We start from the raw sequence: 8,883 nt of genomic DNA, 5'->3' as shown, positions 1-8,883 counted from the left end.
AGCCATTTTACATCAAGTTGACCCCAAAGTTGTAGATGTCAACCCGGTGATTACTTTCTGAAAGTTTAATTCAAATCTTTTCAGTGATTTATGAAATATTTTGCTATGGATATAGATAAACGAACACACACAACGCGCACACACACACACACACAGACATATATGGACACACACATTACTGCTCTGCCTTCTCCTCCAGCAGCAGGCAATAATCGAGTGGATTAGACCTGATCAAAGGAACAGCTTATTTGGTTTCTGATAATTATCATGGTGACTAACATCTAGTGGATTTCAGATTTTGTTTGGAAGAACTTGTCTCATGTGCCTGTACCTGAAATTGGGTCCTCAGACAACAGTGCCCATTGGCCCCTGAGGGTCACAGATTACAGCATGCTGGCACAACTGTACTCCCATAGGGATCACATCAGTGCTTTGTTGTTCCCATCAGTCTGTCACAATTCTGGCCATGTCATCCTGGAAAGGACCAGCATGGCCACGCTGGTCAAATCCATTGCAAGGGTACATTCTGAAAGGGATAGGTCAGTTCTGAATAGTTTCTACCTTATCAGTCATAAAATCAGTCATTGATCACAAAGTATGTAGAAAAAAGCAAAAGTCTTTGTCAAGGCTAGGCTAACAGCGGCTCCAACAAGGGCTAGTTTTTTATTGTTTTTTTTTTTTTAAATCGTGTCGTTCTCAAAAACGACACACCAGTGTGAAAGAACATTACACGTTAAATTAAACTTCCACATTTTTGTGTCAAATGAACAACTGGTGTCCTGCAACAATGTGGAGTTAAATATTAGTTGATGGAATTGATTTTTCACATTGAGAAAGAGCTGTTTTTCTGGCCTGAAAAATGATTTGAAAAGTGGGACTTGTTGGGATAGCTGTTAGCCTACCTCTCTGTGCTCTCTGACTGACGTCATGGCTGAGAAAACACTAACTGTCGATAACTGTTAGACAGAACATCACTTTAAAGTTGACAGGACTGTCCCTTTAATACACACCTGAAGACCTCACCTAAGTTCTGCAAAGACCATTCATACAGGGTCATACGGGGTCATACAGGGTCATACGGGGTCATACGGGGTCATACGGGGGGGGGGGGTTAACAGCACTGTTCAAAAAGTGTAAACATGCTGTATTTGAGGGCTGTGTTGTCAATTTGACCAATTCACTAAATTGATTTAGTGAATCTTCAGACTCTTTTACTTTAAAATGTCTCTTTCTGTGCAGAAACAGCAGCCTGTGAGACGCACATCCATGTGAGAACATCCCAGTTGTTCTGTCACTTTCTCTGTGTAATACAGGCATAGATGTTACCTTTCTGTGGATAATAGTTTTGTCAGATAACTGTGAATAAAATCTTTTTTTATTAGAGCAGAGCAACATTCCTGTTTTATTGTTTTTATGTTTTATGACTGCTTCTTATTGACTTTTTCAGACTTGTTTTGCATTTCTTATCAGAAACACGTAAATCTGATGGGATTAATGTGTGACGGAGTTGACAAAATGAAATATTTTTTCCATCTTAATCATGTTTTGTGCACTGGAGCCATTTTCTTTTTTTCTAACTTGTCAGCTTTCTCCATAAGCTAACCAACATGCCAAAATTCATTCACTGCTCAAAACTTATAAAACTACACATCCTACTGTTGCCTCCATGATTAGCAGGAAGTGCAGAAGGGGTCCTCGGGGTAAAAGCTGATCGGGACATTGTCAGATTTATTGAGGATTGTAAAAAACAAACAAAGAAGTTCACAAAAAGTGAGGACACAATTTTTATTTGTCATTTTTAGGGATAAATTCATTTAATATTAACTTTTTAATAAATATGTTGTGTTATTTAGCCATTTATTTAATTTGATATTTGTAGCATTTTTTGTATTTGTTTTGGCAGACTGACATTGTGTCCTCTTAATAAAGTCAGGTTGAATTGTACGTACTTTGAGGAGTCCAGGGTTTGTATTTCTCTAATTCTGATCAAATTCTTTAAAAATATATGGAATTATCTTTATGAGTATGCAGAAGTCCTTCAGACGTGTGTGCAGAAAATGAATGGATGTGAACAAAAAGAAAAGGCAAACAGACGTGAAAGATTGAAACAATCCTAAATGTATTTCAGACACAGTGAAAAGTATGATAATTAGTTCCATCAAATACCAGACAAGTTGAACCCAGGATGGGACCAGCATCCCTGTCGGCTGGTTCCAGAACCAGTTTTATGTCCCGCCTCTTCCTGTACTAAACAAACAGGACGTTGCCCTGATTACATTAAAAAGTAAAATAAAATACACCTCAGATCATTTTTTCAGTAGTTTATTATTGTTTATTTACATTCAGTAGTTCTTACCTTCAAACATTAAATATTTGTGTTAATGTTAAATATTGATTAGTTACTTGTTGGAGCTTGAGAAGACGGGGCCCACTGTATAATATTTAAACCAGGGAAGGGCGAGCCAACATGAAACATGGTCGATAGGGTGACAGTTTCAAATCCGTCTGTGCTGAAGAGGTCTCCTCCCTGTTACACAACGGGAAAAGGTTTACATTTATCCGAGGGTGGTTTTCATTCTGGTAAAACAGGAGCTCCATGGCTGTGCTAATGCTAAACTCAACCTCCGGTACCCCTGAAACATCACACCCATAAGTTTGAAGACCTGGACCCAGCTTTAGAGTTTGACAACAAGAATTCTGATCCAGAGACAGCCTAACTTTGGGACATGTTGGAGTTCATTATATCCGTCTGCCTCCAAGTTCCCACATTTCTTCCTCAAAATGTTTACTGCTGCAGAATGAGTTGCTGTATTAGCCCGCCTCCTAGTTAGCTGGTAGCTACGCTCATTGGCATCGCTCAGAAGATCAGAAATAGTTTCACTTTGCTGAGTGACTTTGTCTTCCAGCAGACAGAGGAGCCGTCACTTCCTTCCGACTCGGATATTATCAAGTCAAGCTTGGTGATAATTTCAGCCCACAGGTCATGTATCATTGATGCAGCGTTCCATTTCCTTCCTAGGGGACTGGAGACCTGATGGCTTTTCTCAGACACACTTTTCATTTGAAGATTTATTTAGAAAATGGCTCTGAGGACATCGAGGTTCTGATAACCCTAGCCATGGCAGGGAATGAACAGACTTTATGTGTTAATTAAACTTTATTATGATAAAGTTCCCCAGAGTGAAAGTATGTAAAGGTTTTATTAAGGCTTATGGGCTGTAAAGCATTACAAAATCCCCAAAAAATAGTCTCTGATTTCCACTTTTAATATTTAATGGATGTTTTTTGTTTTGTTTTCATTGTGTGGAAATTATTTTATTTGATGTGATTTACTGAAAAATTATATTATAAATTATATTAAAAAGAATTACATTTTAAAAAATGTGGATTGGTTTTTTTTCTTCTCCTTTCCAAGAGTATTTGGTGCCATCTTTTGACAGACTGAGGAATTGCTATAACCTATATTGGTCAGTTTAATTTAGGCTGCCAAGACAAAAATCTGAAGAAATGTAACTTTTTATTCAAATTGAATTGAATATATTTTCTATATATTAGTCAGCAGACTTGTTTTCATTAGTCTTAAACAAACCACCAAAGGCTATCCGTATTTTAATATAGTAATAGTTATTTTCAAACTTTTGACTGAAATTTTTCCCACATTACTATGACTTTATGTTATTGTCATTCGTGTGCACTATTACATCAGTTATTCTGAGTAACACCACACATTCAGTTGATTCAGAAAAAGCATTTTTACTGTTGAGATAAATTATACAATAGGATTAAAAAAGATAGCTTAAAAAGTTTTGTTTAGTTATTTGTATTTTGTGACATTTAAATATAGTGTGAATAATTATAAAACAGCAAGAAGCTAATCTTTTAAAAATGTAATTTGTCAATCAAACTTAATTTAAAAAGCACCTTTTATACAAGGAAGTGTAACACAAAGTGTTTTACACCAGGTAGAAACAGAACAAAACGTAAAAAAGAAGCGGCAAACAAATAAAATAATCTGAAACAGCAAGAAATTATAAAAAGATTAAGACAAGCGTGCTAAAATAAATAAATGCTGACTTTGAGCTTTGAGTTTGCTTTTTAGAAACATCAACACTTTGAGCCAATTTCGTTTTCTTTGTATGTGTCTTCAGATCCCCACACCACCTGAACGCATCACTCAGTGAAGGCACAAACATCAACCAATCACAGACTGCGAATTCTGGCAGTCGTGCTCCATTTTACCCATGATGCTTTTCGGCTGATCGAAACCTCATAGAACAATAATCAAATCTTTAAACCAGCAGACTAATGGAGAAGTAATTCCCCAGCTGTAACTCGGTTGATCTTACTGTACAGTGAGACGCATCGAGGAGAAAGAGTTTTTCGGACTCGTGAACCATGACTTAGAAACATGCGGCTTCTGCTCATAAGACACGCGAGCTGGTCACGTGTCAAAAGGGCTTCTGCCATGTCTAGCACAGGGAGGGTGAGGGACTCTCACCCACCTTGCGGAATCGCCATCAAGGGATTTCGGAAGCATAATTTTTAACAACAGAGGCTGCTGGTGATCTCATGTCCCGGCGCCTCCATAAATAATGTGAAAGAAAAGACCCTGCAATTACTCGCGCTCACTCTGTACGTCATGCTTACGGAAGTCTCCATACAAATGTCAGAATCAGTACATTAAAATGATTCGTTCACCGAATCCTTCATTTCACAGTTTATTAGTCAGTTTAGTTTATTGCTTTTGTGCCATACACCATAGAAGGTGCCCAGCCCCCATTGGCTTATAAGACACACAAACATGTTTCACAGATGCAGACAGAGACGGATCCCTCCTCGGCGGCAGTAAGTTGTTTCTGCGCATGCGTGAATCAGCACCTCGGATCACAGTAGCAGTTAGTTTGGTCAAACGTGTTGCTGCCAAAGGCCTGAGAGCAAACCCCCGCGAGGAGGAAACGGTTAGAACCAGACAGGGTTTTATCCACTGAGTGATACATGGAGTTCATTTACAGTGAATGAATCTTAAGTCCCATTGGCTCAGGTGTGAACAGTCCCTCCCCGCCTGCACGCTGCTGTAGATTTACATCATGAGTCACAGAACACTGAAGTTCCACTCCTGCTAAACTTAACTGAACTAAGTATTTGTTTTCTTATTTTATTTTATTTTCTTCTTTCTTTCTTTTTTTCTCACCTGAACTAAGTAAGGAACGAATCAGTGAATAAAGTGATTTGGTTCAGTTCGTTCCCTCAAAAGATTTGTTCATTTGAACGAATCGTTCATGTACAACCCAACACTAGGAGAGAGGTATTTGGTTAATCTTTCATTGATTAGATGACTATAGTAGATGTTGTAATGATATGTTTGTTGATAAATATAGGCTGCCATGCAGAGAACAGGGTTTAACAGAGTAATTAAAGCCGTTCCTCCTGACAGACCTCGATCACTCCCATCACCTTCTTTAATTAGTAGTGGTTGTGACTCTGTGGTTAGGGATTACTTCATTTTGTGATTCACCTGTTTATAGATTGCTGTAGAAATATTATGTACATGTTTTCCATTATTTCTATGAATAACATCAGTTCTCGTAATATATAACAAACATTTGAATTTATGAACTCTTAAATACCAGTTTTAGTTGTTAAAGTTCTGTTTTACCTGTTTGTTTCTCTTTTTTTTGAAAAAAAAATACAAAAATCCCCCCCCCCCATCTCATCCCACATGAGCAAATTGGATTTTGTTTTTTTATCTGAGCCTGGTTGGGTCAGAAAATTAGCAGAAACAGTTGTCTGTAGAGAAATGGCTCCTCCTGGGTTCTTCTGACTCAAGATTGTCATCAAAATATTATGTATCAACACATTTTTTTTATTTTTTAATGATCAATTTTTTGTGCTAATTCAAACACAAAAACAGCACAATTATACAGTTGATTACTATAAAATTTTTATGCATCAATATATTTTCCACCAAGGAGGTTGAACTTAGAAATGAATGAATTTTGATGAAATTTTCAGGAAATCTTGGGGCTCTCACATCAAATGATAAAACTTAGTGGTGATCCAAATCAAACTTTTTTTAATGAGGCTATAGCCATAGCAGGGGTTTGTGCTCTCTGAGTGCTTCCAGTTTATGAATACAATTACTAACTTCAGTCCTCACGTTACATAACAAATTTTCATAAATCTTCAGAATTTTTAACCCCTTAAATGCCAGTTTATATAAAAATACCTACATTTTTATACCAAAAAGCCCACAGAACAGAAATATTTTCAACATACTGAAGGTTTACCTCTTAACAAACTAATACTTTACCTTGTTCTAAAATAAAAAATAAAATACATGTTTACTTTGGAGGCACAACAATCTTGTTTTGGCTCACTCTACCATCATGGCTGCACTTGGTGTGCAGGGTATATACTCTGTATCAGAGGTCCCCAATCCCTGGGCCGCAGACCGGTACCGGTCCGTGGGTCATTTGGTACTGGGTCACACAGAAAGAATAATTAACTTACAGTATTTCCACTTTTTATTTTGCAGTCTGAATGTTATTTTGAAAACTGACCGGATTCTCTCCACTACATCCGTCTATGACTCACTCTTGATGCATGTCAGAACGCTCATCTATGTCACGTGATACATTACCGCTAAACACAAACCCACAAGCAGCAAAACGAGTAAAATACAAACGTCTCTGGAAGCCCTAGATGGACCGTCTGGTTACTGAGAAACAGGCACAGGGCTCCACTGATTCAGCGTTAAGGTGAGTTGGATTCTTTGTGCACTTTATATTTGTGGTGCATCTTATTTTAAAGGACATGTTTAAACATTGACCAGAGAACATCAGGGGGGGGAGAGGGTGTTATTCATGTTGATAACACAATATCAGGACGAGCTAACAAAGCTGCGAGTACACGTTGGATTTACGTTTATTATGTTTTAAAAATACCCCCGTTTTCATGCCAGTCATATCATTTTATTCTGTTGTATTTATCTGCCACACCTTTAAAGGCCGGTCCATGAAAATACTGTCTGATAATGAACCGGTCCGTGGAGCTAAAAAGGTTGGGGACAGCTGCTCTGTACTCCATCGGTGTGTTCACATGGCTCTTTCCCTGCTCCTGCAGGAAGTGAACCCAGGAGGAGCAGTGTGGGTTTCATTCCAGTCAGGAAACAGTGGACCAGATCTTCACCCTGATGGGGTCACTAAGGGGGTCATGGGAGTTTGACTCTCCAGTTTCCATGTGTTGTCTAGATCTGGAGAAGGCTTATGACCGTGTTCCCCAAGGAATTCTGTGGGGGGCACTGCGGGAGTCTGGAGTGCCTGGGTTGCTTTTGAGGGTCAAAGCAGGAGCTGTGTTTGCTTTCTTAGCACAAAGTTGAGTTGGTTCTTGGTGTGGACTCCAGCTGTGCTGTTGCTTGTCCCTGATCCTGTTTGTGGTGTTCATGGACAGGATCTCAAGATGCAGTCGTGGAGTGTCTGGTTTGGGAACCTCAGGGTCTCGTCTCTGCTTTTTGTTGGTGTTTTCAGACCATGACCTTCAGCGTGCACTGGAACGATTTACAGCAGAGTGTGAAGTGGCTGGGATGAGAGTCAGCTCCTCTAACTCCGAGGCCATGGTTCTCATCCAGAAACAGGTAGAATGCTCCCTCCAGGTCGGGAATGAGTCTCTGCCTCACATGGAGGAGTTCAAGCATCTGGGAGTCTTGTTCATGAGTGAAAATAGGATGAAGCAGGAGATGGATTGACGGATCAGGGCCTCGTCTGCAGTAATGAGGACATTCACTGGGAAGAGACCTTGAGGCCCAGGACTCGCTGGAGGGATTATGTATCCTCTCTGGTCTGGGAACACCTTGGAATCCCCCAGGAGGAGCTGGAGAGTGTCACTGGAGAAAAGGATGTCTGTGTTTCTCTCCTGGACCTGTTGCCTCTGTGACCCAGCCACAGATAAGTGGTAGAAGATGGATGGATGTCAGGGCTGCAGTGGATCCTGTTACAAAATCCACATCATTCACTGCATCTTTATGAAGAAGATGAAGATGAAGAAGACAAAATGGATGCACCTTCCACCATAGTCTCCATCAGGTCGAAGGCCTGAGGCTGTCTGCTCATTTTGACAGTCAGAATGAAATGAAGTGAAATGAAGCAAGTAAAGTTGTTTACCTTCAATTGGATCTGTGTAAACAAAGCCAAACTGCAGTACTGCTGCTCCTTGGAACGAATGATACCTGCGTCCACGCCAGTCTTCAAAAGTATCCAAAAACACCAGAAAAAAAAATTGCTAGTCGCTTCAAAAAAAAAAAAAAAAAATGTGTGTAGAAACCTGCTAAATGTAGTGACAAAGTCTCTAAGTTGGGAACACTGCTTGCACCTGGACCCGCCCTGCTCTGCTCTGATTGGATAAAGTGTTGGCTCCGGTTCAAGTTATTTGTTGAAAGCAGCATGGGTTTAACCCCGGTATCATAATTAGATTGGGTGCTTTTCCTTCTCATTTTTACAGATGATGGAAATCTGTCCTGGCTAGGAGAACTTTAATCCCTGCAGTAAGTGTCTGAAAGTGTACACATTTACACCCACAAAACACACACACACCAGTGACGTGCGGTGAGGTTCATGGTTGGTGAGGCACTGAGAGTCAGATTTACAAATATATAAATCCAAAAGGGTAGCTTATTCAAATGGCTACTGGTTATTTCATATCTCATCAGCGTTCTTCACACACACACACACACACACACACACACTCTCTCTCTCTCTGTCCGTCTCTCACTCACTCACTCACACACATAGTAGTATTAAGGATAAGATAAGATAAAATGTTACAATTACCGTTTTGGCAGTCCGATGGAGCAAAACAAAACTTAACGACTGGCAGCAGTGCACGTGA

The 8,883-nt window shown here is 39.6% G+C and overlaps 1 non-coding gene across 1 annotated transcript; it reads left to right on the top strand.

Annotated features, from left to right (window-relative positions):
• The first annotated feature begins 4,449 nt into the window (after positions 1 to 4,449).
• Positions 4,450 to 4,585, top strand: LOC112451147. Its single transcript, XR_003039902.1, has one exon. It is a non-coding gene; the product is annotated as a U11 spliceosomal RNA (small nuclear RNA).
• The last annotated feature ends 4,298 nt before the right edge of the window (positions 4,586 to 8,883 follow it).

The sequence above is a fragment of the Kryptolebias marmoratus genome, linkage group LG5, assembly GCF_001649575.2.
Source record: "Kryptolebias marmoratus isolate JLee-2015 linkage group LG5, ASM164957v2, whole genome shotgun sequence".
NCBI lineage: Eukaryota > Metazoa > Chordata > Actinopteri > Cyprinodontiformes > Rivulidae > Kryptolebias > Kryptolebias marmoratus.
Note: the sequence above shows the minus strand (reverse complement) of the source record. Positions and strands in the feature narration are given on the sequence as shown.